This window comes from Polypterus senegalus, chromosome 2 (genome assembly GCF_016835505.1).
Source record: "Polypterus senegalus isolate Bchr_013 chromosome 2, ASM1683550v1, whole genome shotgun sequence".
NCBI classification, from domain to species: Eukaryota; Metazoa; Chordata; class Cladistia; order Polypteriformes; family Polypteridae; genus Polypterus; species Polypterus senegalus.
Genome location: NC_053155.1, coordinates 223,587,977 through 223,602,372, shown reverse-complemented (window position 1 = coordinate 223,602,372; position 14,396 = coordinate 223,587,977). Strand labels below are relative to the sequence as shown.

The 14,396-nt window shown below is 39.4% G+C and overlaps 1 long non-coding RNA gene across 1 annotated transcript; it reads left to right on the top strand.

Annotated features, from left to right (window-relative positions):
- Nucleotides 1-374: 374 nt before the first annotated feature.
- Nucleotides 375-13,800, top strand: LOC120524661. The gene is made up of 3 exons (XR_005632808.1): nt 375-461; nt 4,927-4,997; nt 13,434-13,800. It is a non-coding gene; the product is annotated as an uncharacterized LOC120524661 (long non-coding RNA).
- Nucleotides 13,801-14,396: the final 596 nt, after the last annotated feature.

The window sequence follows — 14,396 nt, the reverse complement described above, 5'->3', positions numbered from 1 at the left end:
TTTGTCAGTGGGCTATATTCTGACCATAAAGTAAAGTGATTACCCCCCAAAGGTAACTTCTCCACCTTCCTGGAGCCCATACACATGGTAGAGCTTCTTTTTATACTGTAGTGCATTTTTGCACCGTGTCAATGAGAGTTCTGAATGCAAATAATATTGTTCCCCCATTACTGTCATTTGTGGATCTGTGCAAGGTCAACCACTGCTTCTCTGGATGAAGAAGATCCAGATGAGGTTGCTTAAATATGAACTGAAGATGTCACCTGGGTTCCTCCCACAGCAGATATATTGGGAAAAGACACACCAGGAGAAGACCAAGGTGCAGAACATGGACTCAGTGGGTGGATTTCATCTTTTGACTGACTTAGGAGAATCTGGGAACTCCCCCAGGAGAAGATGAAGGAGGTTACTAGGCGTCTAATTTAGCTCAGCATTTTGCTACCAGAGCCTTCACTATTATGGTAAGCACAATGATAATGTTATACATGACTGCTTTTCATTAGTATATGATTATAGTGGATCCATTTGCTTAATAATTTTATTATAACTAATATACAAGCAGAAAATAATTGAAGATAACTAATCTTGTCATTTTAGATGGAGCTTTTAAGGAGGAATGTGTGTTTATGTGTCATGTGATCCATGAGCCACCGTAATGGCTGAAAAGTGGTTTTAGCACCAGTGGAGATTCTTTTGAATGTCAAGACAGTTCAGCATAAAAAAGATCCATGAAAGTGTGTTAGGCTGCCTACCACGGAGTGCCTTAGGTTCAGAATCACTTCAATGACAGATTATATTTTATGGTAAATGGTGTTAGTCATCTGTTGCTAGCCTATATTCAAATTCAAGCAGTGTTGGAGAGCAGTGTAACACCCTTGACAGCACACGTTTGCATCAAAGCACCTTTTTTTATAAAATACAAGGGGGCTTGCTTGCTTTGCCCACCAACCCCCTAGCTAGCACTACGCTCTTTGCAGTTCTGCCACTAGCTTATGTGGATATGGATGGACAATTTCAAAAGATTTAAATTTTCATGTGAAGTGTTACATTTGCATTCACATGACGTATAACTCCCCGTGATTGAATTTCGTTTCTTTCTCTCGATTAAATAAAATGACTTTTTCGAATGTTTGGCTCTGAGATTTGTTAATTATCTTTGCAAAAGCTATTCTAATGGGAAACTGTTAACGTTTTAATATAAATGGCATATCAAGATCTCCTTTGTTGTCTAATGTTATCTGCGGAAGATGTACTACATTACCTTTCTTGGATACATCCTTGTTTCTACAGTAATTTGTGCGGTGGAAGTCCAGACAGTGTTAACGGTTGTAGAAATTTTTCGTGATATTGTAAATTGTTGTTTTCATCTTCCGCACAATCACCACCAACTGTTTCAGCATAGTCTATTGATACACATGTAACCAGTTTGCCATGTTACCGATCGACATTTTTGGCATAAATTTATTTTATTTCCTCATTTCTAGGTGCTAGGATTGCCCATGTAATCATTTTTCCTGTTGATAACCCTTTGTGATGAAATTCTTCAATAAGATTTGGACATAATATATCTTCTTTAATTAGGAACTTAAAGTGAGGAAAATGTTAAAATTTATAAGAGCTAAGGGCGTAAGAAGTTTGTCTGACAAAAGCATTCACAAGACTGAGAGGTGAGCATACCGTGGTCTTGTTTGAAAATGCTTGCTAGGATGATGTGACTTTTAAAAACATAATGGCAATATTCTTGTCTCACGGGACTTGAAAATATCTTTTCCAAAACGTCTCATCTCCTAAAAAGTCTCGTCATGTCGAAACATTTTTTTATATAATAGAGAGATTTGCATATATGAACTTCAGTAACTACTATAAGAACAAGAGAACACAATAAGAAGTATGGGGCACCCAATGGAAAAACCCAGTATAATTGAATTTCAAAGAAAACTAAAATGTGATTAAGTACATTAAAGAAACTTCTTTTCAGATGGGAGATTGGTTCTGACTGAATCAAGACTGTGGAGCTTCCAGTTATGTAGACTACTGGCAGGAAGAGGTGGGCCCAGGGAGAACCTGGACACCAGAAGTGATGTTGGTGGTGAAAAAGCCATCAATTCTCTGGTTTGCAGAGGGAGGAAAAGAGAAGGCACTATCACACAGTGCCAACCCCTGGAATGGTGGAGAATTATCATCACCAGGACCCTTCAACTGTCCCCTATGTGCACCATGTTTTCTTCCAATTCATCCTGTACAGTAGTATTTGAATCATTAATATAAAACGACTGATATTATCAGATGGACTGGTGCTCAGGAGAAAGCAGGTTTGGAAGATACGTTTTCTTATCCAAAAATCAAATTATACATGACTAGGTTTGATTAATGCAATATGAGTTGCTTGAAGAAAGACAATTTACTACTACTGCTAAGATTTGATAAATAAGACCCACTCTCTGTGCTGTCCTTTAGTATTTTTCTTCTTTGGAGATTTTTAAGTACAGTACACAAACCTTTACAGCAGTCTTCACTTTCTAAATTATAGCCAGCTTCTGTGATGACAATTGATTTCTTAGCTTTACCATAAATAAGTTAATTTATGAAAAATGCAGTTGTTTCCTACATAGCTGCGAGGTACAGCTAACACATTTCTGAGAACCTGGAGAGAGTGCAGCAGCACAGTTCTCCATTATTTAAGGTCAAAGTCGAATAAGAACACTGTAAAAAAAGTTTGACAAGATCAGACATTTAGATCAACAGATCCTGCCAATTTCTATTCAGTTTGTGTTTCCAAATCAATATCAAGCTGGACTTTGAAGCCCCCCAAGGTGCAACTTTTGACTACACTGCCTGCCAACTGATTAAATTTCACAAAGTGTGAAAAAGTGTTTTTTAACATCTGTGTGAAATTTCCTCTTAAAAAGCCCAGGTGTCCTTGTTGAAGAAGCGATTTTAACGTAACAGCTGGCATCCACACTACTTACGCCCTTCATAAATTTTAAACACTTCTATTTTTAATACATCTTAATCTTCATTTGCTTAAAATGAAAAGATTTAACTCCTTCAACCTTTCCTCAAATTATAAGCACAGTTCTGGAACCAGTTATAGTGTAGTAGCTTATCTCTCAATTTTCTGTGTTCATTTTATTCCTAACATCCATCCATTATCCAACCCGGTATATCCTAACTACAGGGTCACGGGGGTCTGCCGGAGGGAATCCCAGCCAACACAGGGTGCAAGGCAGGAAACAAACCCCAGGCAGGGCGCCAGCCCACCACAGGGCACACACACACACACACCAAGCACACATTAGGGATAATTTAGGATCGCCAATGAACCTAACCTGCATGTCTTTGGACTATGGGAAGAAATTGGAGCATCCGGAGGAAACCCACGCAGACACGGGGAGAACATGCAAACTCCACGCAGGGAGGACCCACTGCGCCACCGTGCCACCCTAATTCCTAACATGTAACATGTAAACTTAAATGCATTAATCTGCACTGGTTATTTAATTTTTCTTTTCCTATTTCATCAGTAGATTGTATGTTAGTTATTTAATTTTAAGAAGGTGGAGATAAATAAGAACTTTAGAGGTGCTGGTCTGTTTGGGTACTTGATAGGTAAGAGTTGGTGCATAATTAACACCAGTGGGCTTTGGGACACCCACCTCAGCGGTGCAATAGGCAGCACAATTCAAAATTGTGTGTGAAAGAAAACAAACCATAACAGAAAATGTACGGATATTTACATTTATTCGCTGGTTAAAATTCTGTAGCTTTTCTGCTCTGTTCATTTATTCATGAAATTACTCGAAACCCTGCAGAGGGCACAGAATAAAATAGCCTTACATCAACATATAGCCATGAAGGTGCAATTCTAATCCATTACCAGCTTACTGTAAGAAACCATGAAGTTGTTTTGTATTTTACATTGATTTAAAAGTTTGTTACTGTGAGTTACTTTGTTAACATCTTAGATCTTTATGTTTTCTGGTTCAATTTACACACTTAAGATTTGGTACTTAAACAGATGTCTTTACTGAATTTCATTGGCTCTTAAATCTTAAATGAATTTCTGAGGGAGGTGTTTCTGATCCAACAGATCTCTTTCAATTTATAGCCTGTAGCCTAACATATGGCATGTTTTACATAACCTATAATGACATGCAAAAGACTGGGCCCCGCTACACAAAATGTCTGTTACTGCGAATAGAGACGTGAGCAGAAGATCACCAAAAGAGTTTTTTTCACTGTCCTCCTACCCCTTTTCTCTTACGCCTGTGCAGGTCCCAAAGCCTACTTCTTCACACCAAACTATTTCTTGTTTCTACGCCTCAAAGGAGCTCTTGGGCCTAAGTTTGTTTAAACTCTGCTGCTGAGTTTCGTGAGCCAGTAATTATAACACCTAGGGCTCAGAAGTGCATAGCCAATGGGACTGTTGATGTTCACCAAAGAGGGGCTTGGCTGGAGGTGTTTAAAGACCCCATTGAGACTAGAGGTGAAGACAGGGGTTATGATGGACGTTTCCCATTAATTTAATACAAGTTTTATGCACATTGTTTGGATAAATTATACTTTTTTAAACCTTAGGAAATCTGTTTCTGACATTATTTTTTTGTTAGAGTAAGTAAAGTTGTATTTTTTATTGCTATCTTACAAAGCCATTTTGTTTGCCACCATTCTCTGTTATTAGCAGTGGAGATTCCATGGGAATTTTACCCAGAAAGCATCAGGAGGTGTGCTGCCTGTGACATGACAGAAGCAATAATATAAAGATCAGTATGCACTATCAGATGTCTGGACATTGGAGGTTTTCAGTGAATTATTCTCTGGGTGTTTTTCTGGTGTTTTTGGGTCATTGTTTAGGATTTGTCAAAAGATCATTTTGACTTCCAAGTACAATTTTCTTACCGTGTCTCTTCTCCTTGTCCTTCTCAGACAGAACAGCAGGAGGATGAGAGGCTGGAGCTGAGAGAGACGGAGGTGGTCCTTCGAAAGCAGGCAAGTCGGTGAGTTACCTTACCAGATACAAATTTGCAGTGAAGCCTTTAGCAGTCGATTTCCAGGAGGGTCTTCCGTTTCCTGATTATGAGGGACTTTGTGTTTTCTCTGTGTTGATCCCTTTCTTGTTTGAAAATTAAACAATAAATGAAAAACAGGGCCCCTAAACTGTGGAATGGTCTTCCTGCTTCCATAAGAGATGCCCCTTCAGTCTCAGCCTTTAAATCCCGGCTGAAGACTCACCACTTCAGTTTAGCATATTCTGACTAGAGCTGCTGATTAACTGTACAGACTGCATCTCTGTTGTTAGTCATTAGCACTAAAACATAAGTAACATGATAGTTAGAATTGAATACTAACCCTCACCTATTCTGTTTCTGTTCTCGGTACCCAAATGTGGCCATTGGTGCCACGGCCCACCTGCCAAGTTGTTTGCCTGCCTATGGTAAAGTCATCCCTGATGGAGGATCACAGGAATCATGGGAAAGAGGGGTCCTTTCATCGGAGCAACGTTTCAGCCATGGCATGGCCAAATGGGGAGGCAGCTAGATGGATGAGGTCTCCAGGACTCTAAAAATATCCAAACCTAATTATGTCATATCATCTACTGTTAAACCGTACTTCTAAAATTTTTATTATTATGCTGTCTTAAGGAATTGTTCTGTTCTGTATATTGTATTGTATTGACCCCCTACTTTTGACACCCACTGCACGCCCAACCTACCTGGAAAGGGGTCTCTCTTTGAACTGCCTTTCCCGAGGTTTCTTTCATTTTTCCCTACAAGGTTTTTATTGGGAGTTTTTCCTTGTCTTCTCAGAGAGTCAAGGCTGGGGGGCTGTCAAAAGGCAGGGCCTGTTAAAGCCCATTGCGGCACTTCCTGTGTGATTTTGGGCTATACAAAAATAAACTGTATTGTATTGTATTGTATAAAAAAAAATGAGAACAAGGACTTATTGATAGCAAAGTTCTCTTGTTTCAAGTACTATAAACTTAACTATCCACCATCAGTTAACATACATAGGTAACCTTAATCAATAGTCAAATGCACACAGTTTGATCCAACTATCCATTATCAGATTTTATCAGATAATTAAAAATGTGATATTTTACAAGGTTAAAATGCAGCTCCAATAAGAATATGTCAAAAGCAAACAGAATGCACTTTGTTAGTCACATCAAGACCACTCAACAGATGTTCAACTGACTGTATGAAATCTGAAGGGTTAATAACAGGCGACAGTGTCCTAAATAAAAGTTTTATTTACTGTAACTTCGTATATTACTTCTTCCGCTGTCCATCCATCCTTCCTCTGAACCCCACAGGGAGTCTTTCCAGGTATTCCTGGGTGAAAGGCAGGAGACGTACTTGGATGAGATAGACCTTCATGTACACACTAATAGGAGGCCAGTTTAAATCGCCAGTTAACCTGATATAAGCATTTTGATTATTTATACATCTCAAGATAAAGAAGTGTATAATTGTGTTTATGAACGTAACCTCTGTTTTCAAGATGCCTAAATATTAAATATTTTCTTTTTGTATCTGTGATAAAAGTTTAGAAAAGATCCTTGTTGAACTTTGTGTGCTCCAGACATAGACTAGACTCCTTTTAAACACAGGATTTCCTTCAGATCAAATAAGCTTTAAAATGGCATCTAGATAATTTGAGGTTTTTATTTTTAGAAGCCTAATGTCTCATAATGTAGCTTCTCATTTATACGCGTTTCATCTGAGTCCAATACGTAGATCCAAATTTAATTGTGAATGATGAGGTTGGGGAGTTACATTTGGGTCTTAGCATTGGTCACCCCTAAGCTTATCAATAATGCCTGACAACTTTATTCTCCTTCTGGTTTTAATTTGCTTTTCTCATCTCTTCTCGACTAACAAAAACTAATCATTGACCCATGCATACAAATGCCACATTCTCTGACAGATTTAGGCCCTTACGACATCTCACCAAAAAAACTTGGATATGAAAACTCAAAGGTCAGTGACACGTGAGCCCTGGCCAAAACGTCAGACTATCAGTCTAGCTGATCATCACAAAGTAGCCTAGCAAATGACTAATGAGGGCCAGCATGAAGCTAAAACTGACAAGATGGCAGGTTCTTCTGGCTTTTTGCCTGCCTACACTATAGCATTTAAAAATGGAGTTCAGTCTCAGCCGATATCTAAATCATGCTTAGCACCTACATGTCTCAATCAACAAATCTGCATAATCCAGGCTCAGTGGGAGTGAAGCCTCCTGTAGCAGCTACCTTTGTAAGGAAGGAATATTAGGTACCTCTAAAACTTTAGATAGATTTTAATTGTTCTAGCTCAATCAGTTTTACTACAGCCTCACATCTGTAAAACATTAACTTAATAGGAGTGTTGACCGTTAATCTGAATCAAAATTATTGCTTTAAGTATAGATGACTAATTTTGACTTTAAGGGACCAATTAGTTACTATAAGATAATAAGTTACTGTGACGATGCGGGTTCCGGTCCAAGCTCCCATCTTCCTTCTGGGAGCCCTCAAACCCAACACCATCGGTAATGTCACCGATGAGCTGGACAGTGAGGCACAACAATGAAGCAAGGGGGTGGTGCAAAAAGTGCTTTTATTAAAAACAACAAAAATCAAAGTGTCTAAATAAATAGTGCAGTGCTTCAAAGTTAATAAATAAATAATCCAATAAAATAGAGTGAACAGTGGAGGTTAAAATCCAATCTTAAAAATCTTAAAAAAAACAACGAAGTTACAATAACGACTGGAAGTAATCTTTTGTTTAAAAATCCGGTGCATATTTCTTTAACCCGACAACTCCCCTGCCTCTCCCTTCTGGGCCCCGCCACATGGGAGTTGCCCTACCAGCATATGCAGCACCTTCAATACTGGTCTGGTAGCCCTCCAATCCCCAGCTATGTCGGTCTCCAGCCAGACCAAGACCAGGGTTCCGTCCCCACCAGCCAGGGTATTCACGCTGGGGCTCAATTTGCTCAAAGCCTCCACGACTCTGCTCCTTTTAGCTGCCAGTTGTCTCCGCTGCCAGTCACTCCAGCTCCTCCCAATTGCTCAGCTGGAGTGACTGCTTTAATCCACCCCCTCTGAGAGTTGGCCAAACTCCTCCAGAGCTCTCCTACCACCTGCCTGCCATTGCTCAAGTGAGCCTGCTGTCGGTCGCTTGCACGCTTGCACCGGCTCCCCACTTCTCCAGCCTTCTTATCCCTTAACCTCCCATTCTCTCTCTTTCCTCTTCTCTCCTCTGTTCCCCTCCTAGCTGCCTCGCACTTCTATTTATTACGGGGACGTGGATCAGATGTGGCAATTAGCAGCTCCTGGCACCAATTATGGATGCGGACGACTCCTCACCTCTGCACTTAAGTGAGGACCGTCCACCTCACACATCACCCGGGGACCGCTCCGGCCACACATGCCGCGCCCCCTCTCTAAGCCGCATATAATTATTTATATTTAAAAAGTGGCCTTTTTGACATGAGCTGTGGACCCGGTACACCACAGTTACTATAAGATCTGAGTTTACAAAGCTTAAGTTTGTTATCCTAAGAAAACAATCTGACTATGACCAATAATCGCTTTTTCTTATGCAACCTGTGTTTAAGCTCTATTTAATATGTGCATGCTTCTAATAAAACCTCAGGGGCTAATTAGCTAAATTAGCATTTTTACATAAGTAAAACATCATATGCAACCTCAGAGGCTTAGTGCAGTTTTCTTGGTGTGTTTTAGAATAAAACCTCAGAGGCTAGGCAGCATGATTTAACATGTGTTACATTTGATTCAAGGCCTGACTATTAAAGGTTCTCACCAAATATAGATATTCAGATCGCAAGCCTCAGCTGTTGAACTCCAACATGTGTTCGCAGAAAAAGACAATACGTTTCCAGCCTTAATTATAACAAAAGAAAATAACCAATCAGATCTTACAATATTTGACTATTTAATAGCTAACTCAGCATTACATGCAGTAGCACAGAACAGAATAAATTATAAACAAAGCAAAACAAAGAATACTAGAAATGCATTAACATACATTCTAGAAGAAATAATTACTTGTCTTCATTCTGTACTTACAAACCCATCCTTTTTATATGCTAATGAGAACCTCCAAAAAAGCAGTGATTGAATCTCATCTAATGGGACAAAGTATGGCCATGTGAACTACATAAATTTGGAGCTTTGTACCTCGGAAAACGTACCTGAGGTCTACTTCATCTACATGCACGTTTATAGAAAGGTTTTCAGACAGAAGCATGCCCTGCTGAAAAATCAAAGGTAGTGTGCCTCATTCGGGACTCCGTGAGCAATGGCTCAAAGTCAAACCAGCTCTAGCCAAGGATTCTCTGAAGAAACACAGTAGAGAGTTCATAGTTCAGTCTTTGTCTCAGGTCCCTGGATAGTGTCCATGTCTCACAACCATATAGCAAAAAAGAAGAAACTGTACTTAATTTCACAAACTGGTATAAAAAACACAAAGCTAGGAAAAGGTCTAACAGACATAAAAGTAAGATTTCTAATATAGATTTCACAGAAAGTATTGATATTCAAAGGAATACATTTTGAAAGATGGCATCCTCACAACACAAAGTCCCTAAATGGCTCAAAAAATCATAATACTGAAGTGAAATAACACAATATTTCCATATATCATGATATACATTAACCTTGTGTGGAAAAGGAGGTGATAAAAAAGAAGACTTTTACTAAAAATGAATATATCTTTCTTTGTCTATTTTGTGAAATCTTCCTGTCCTTGACAGAGTTGTGAGGAGACCAAGTCAGCTGTCGGCCTAGAATGGGACTCCAGCAGACACATTCAAACACAGCCAAGTCAGAGGTGACTTTTAATGTTTATCCAATTCACCTCAAAAATGTGGAACTAATCACAATAATCTGGCTATAATTACTTATATTTAAATATAATTTAATACCCACGTGATGTTAGAGTCTGCTTATCATGAAACATAAGCAAGCTGTGCTATTCATTCATCAGCATTCCATACAAGACACCAAAGTCTCACCTTCTAGCCATTCAGCCCATAATTCCAGAGGTCTAATCTTACACACCAATCTTCTGCATGACCCTAACTAAGACAGAGTGCTATTTGATTCATTATTTCAGCATCCATAACTAATGAAATAAATCAGCTTTCAATATTTACCTAATTAGTGTTCCCCATCTATAATGTGCTAAACTGAAAAACAGGTTTCCATTTAAAAAGATGACTACTCTGTCATTAACCACTGGCTAATTCTGAGTGATGAATCAATGATATATTCCAGTCAGGATTGGGTTACGTTGTATTTGTAGCTATAAACAATGAACATACCTGTAGTCAGCCCTGCACAACATAGCAAAAAAATTTACAGTTTTGAGTACATTTCTTAAAAGCAAAATGACTCTCAAGCTCAGGCAAAGGAGTTAAAAATGAGCATCTCATTGCAAGTACTGTATCATTAATGACGTCAAAGAAATTTTTTTGTAATTTGAGTAAAGATGGGGTGGCTGGTCCATTGAGGACCCTTCAACTTATATCAGACAACCTCCCCACAGTGCCAATGCAAGGGAAGAAGGCAGGTCACATTACAAAGTGCCAGTAATTAGACATTATTGCTCATGGTGTAATACAGAATGTCTTGTGAGAATTACCTTTAAAGTATAAACAACACACAAATGGCTGACTTATTTCTTAATAGAAAATCATAAAGAAGTGCATTGATTTTGAGTCTGAAACATGCCCTACAATGACTCAAAAATCAGCGCAGGAAACACAAGAATGTCCCCAGAATGAGTGCATAGCTCGAGAGTGTTTGCCAGAGAGCCCTCAGCTTTATTTTCCCAGGCAGATGAGCTGCTAGGGCCTGCTCTGCAGGTACCTCTGAGTTATAACATCTGTCAAACTTCTCCAGCCTCATGATAGGGACTGATAAACTCATTTATTATTACTTTTACTTTGAGCAATTGTTGCTAAAGCTTGGTCTACAACTACAGAACTATGGAGTATTTTTACTTTTTCACACATAGCTTTTGCCCATTCCCTTATTTTTGTGTTCAATAAAACCTGTCATGACAAATGAAACTCTGGTTTATCATGTGATGTGAATTTTAGATCATGGGGTTGTTGGATGACTGTAGGTTCTAATACTATGGGTTGACATCTTTGGGTTGAGTAGGGTTGCGTGTAACTGTTGTATTTAATGGGAATGGATCATGTATGGTTTGAAATTACTTTGCTATGATGACTGTTAGCTCTGATGATTGGGAAAGGGGTAAAAGGCATGACGATTGTCCATGAATCTCAGACGATCATCAAGGAGTGTGTCTCAAAGACACTGAAAAGAGGAAGACCCCAAACCTTTATGCTGTGTGCTTCTACATCTTTTACACTGCATAAATATAACTTAAAACATCATCAGATTTTCACTCAAGTCCTAAAAGTAGAAAAGAGAAGCAAGTTAAACAAATGAGACAAAAATATTATACTTGGTCATTTATTTATTGAGGAAAATGATCGAATATTACATATTTGTGAGTGGCAAAAGTATGTGAACCTCTAGGATTAGCAGTTAGTTTGAAGGTGAAATTAGAGTCAGGTGTTTTCAATCAATGGGATGACAATCAGGTGTTAGGGTTCATGTTTGTGGAAATGTATCATGGCACGAACAAAGGAGATTTCTGAGGAACTCAGAAAAAGAGTTGTTGATGCTCATCAGGCTGGAAAAGGTTACAAAACCATCTCTAAAGAGTTTGGACTCCACCAATCCACAGTTAGACAGATTGTGTACAAATGGAGGAAATTCAAGACCATTGTTATCCTCCCCAGGAGTGGTTGACCAACAAAGATCACTCCAAGAGCAAGGCGTGTAATAGTCGGCGAGGTCACAAAGGACCCCAGGGCACCTACTAAGCAACTGAAGGCCTCTCTCACATTGGCTAATGTTCATGCTCATGAGTTCACCATCAGGAGAACACTGAACAACAATGGTGTGCATGGCAGGGTTGCAAGGAGAAAGCCACTGCTCTCCAAAAAAACATTGCTGCTCATCTGCAGTTTGCTAAAGATCACGTGGACAAATCAGAAGGCTATTGGAAGAATGATTTGTGGATGGATAAGACCAAAATAGAACTTTTTGGTTTAAATGAAAAGCGTTATGTTTGGAGAAAGGAAAACACTGCATTCCAGCATAAGAACCTTATCCCATCTGTGAAACATGGTGGTGGTAGTATCATGGTTTGGGCCTGTTTTGCTGCATCTGGGTCAGGATGGCTTGTTCTCATTGATGGAACAATAAATTCTGAATTATATCAGAGAATTTTAAAGGAAAATGTCAGGACATCTGTCCATGAACTGAATCTCAAGAGAAGGTGGCTTATGCAGCAAGACAACGACCCTAAGCACACAAGTCGTTCTACCAAAGAATGGTTAAAGAAGAATAAAGTTAATGTTTTGGAATGGCCAAGTCAAAGTCCTGACCTTAATCCAATCGAAATGTTGTGGAAGGACCTGAAGAGAGCAGTTAATGTGAGGAAACCCACCAACATCCCAGAGTTGAAGCTGTTCTGTACGGAGGAATGGGCTAAAATTCCTCCAAGCCAGTGTGCAGGAATGATCAAAAGTTACCGGAAACATTTAGTTGCAGTTATTGCTGCAAAGGGGGGTCACACCAGATACTGAAAGCAAAGGTTCACATACTTTTGCCACTCACAAATATGTAATATTCGATCATTTTCCTTAATAAATAAATGACCAAGTGTAATATTTTTGTCTCATTTGTTTAACTGGTTTTTCTTTGTCTACTTTTAGGACTTGAGTGAAAATCTGATGATGTTTTAAGTTATATTTATGCAGTGTAAAAGATGTAGAAGCACACAGCATAAAGGTTTGGGGTTTTCCGGCCCTGTATATTGTAGACAATCCACAATAAATCAAATGAAAGCAGGTCAAAATATAAACCAAACAATTCATATGCACGACGGCCTATCATGGCGTCGGCGGCCATTTTATTAGGGAGGAGCCAGAAGTGGAGGAATGCTGGGAAGGACCGTCAGGGAGGATGGGATTGATGACATCAGGACAAGATGGTGGAGGAAGGGCGGAAGTACCGTACTGCAGTCAAAACCTGGCTTATGGTGGAGGAAGGTCTTTTCTCCTATGAGGAAGCAAAGGGAGAAAGTTAGTACCCCGCCATTCCTTGCCGGTGAATGTGTCCCCAGGTGCGTTCGAATCCGTCCGCGGTCTCCTACTCGTGCGTGCGTGACAGCAGAAATATAGAAAATTCTAAAGGGTTCACAAACATTTTCAAGCACAACTGTATATATACATTGCCATACACGTGCGCTTAGGAGGCAGTCAACAAGTCCAGAGGTGAGCAATATATTATCAGATGGGGGGGTTGAATTGTGGTACTGATGCCTCTCTCTCTACCTTTCTAGAACCAAAGAAGAAAAATAATAATCCTCATGCACCATCAACAATTCTCACCATTGAAAATCGCTCCACAACAATCTCCTCTTCAACCACAACATCATGTCCGACTCCCGCAGATGACGTCACTTCCGGTCCCCTGCCGACGACGTCACTTCCGGTGCATATAGATGACATCATTTCTGGTCCCTCGCCGATGACGCCACTTCTGTCCAGCCTGGATGACGTTATTTCCGATTATCTCTTAACTTCCTGCCAAATCATTTCCTGTAGCTATTTTCTTACTGTATAAAAACAAGCTTCTCACATCAATGTATGTCGAATGTCTGATTTTCAAATCAATTTTGACCAGCTATTCCACCCTAGCAATATACGGGGCAATTACCCAACATTTTAAAATTGTTTGTGGACTTTATTTCATCGCAATATATATATGGGTTGTGGACAGCAGGGACATCACTGAGCCCCAAACTCTGGACACAACTGACACAACAACAACATTTATTTATATAACACATTTTCATACAAAAAAGAAGCTCAATGTGCTTTACATACTGAAGAAAAGAAAAATAAAAGACAAAATAAGAAATTAAAATAAGACAACATTAGTTAACATAGAAGAGGAGTAAGGTCCAATGGCCAGGGTGGACAGACAAAACAGAAAAAAACTCCAGACAGCTGGAGAAAAAAAAATAAAATCTGCAGGGGTTCCAGGCCACGGGACCGCCCAGACCCCTCTGGGCATTCTACCTAACATAAATTAAATAGTCCTCTTTGTAGTTAGGGTTCTCATGGAGTCACTTGATGTTAATGGTCATACAGACTTCTGGCTTTTAATCCATCCATCATTGTTGGAACATCACGGTGCTTTGAGTAAAAGGAGAGTAGGGGTTGGTACAGAGAGAGATGTGCTTGGATTTTCTTTTCCTAGTTAGGATTCTAGCAGCTGCATTCTGCACTAGTTGCAAATG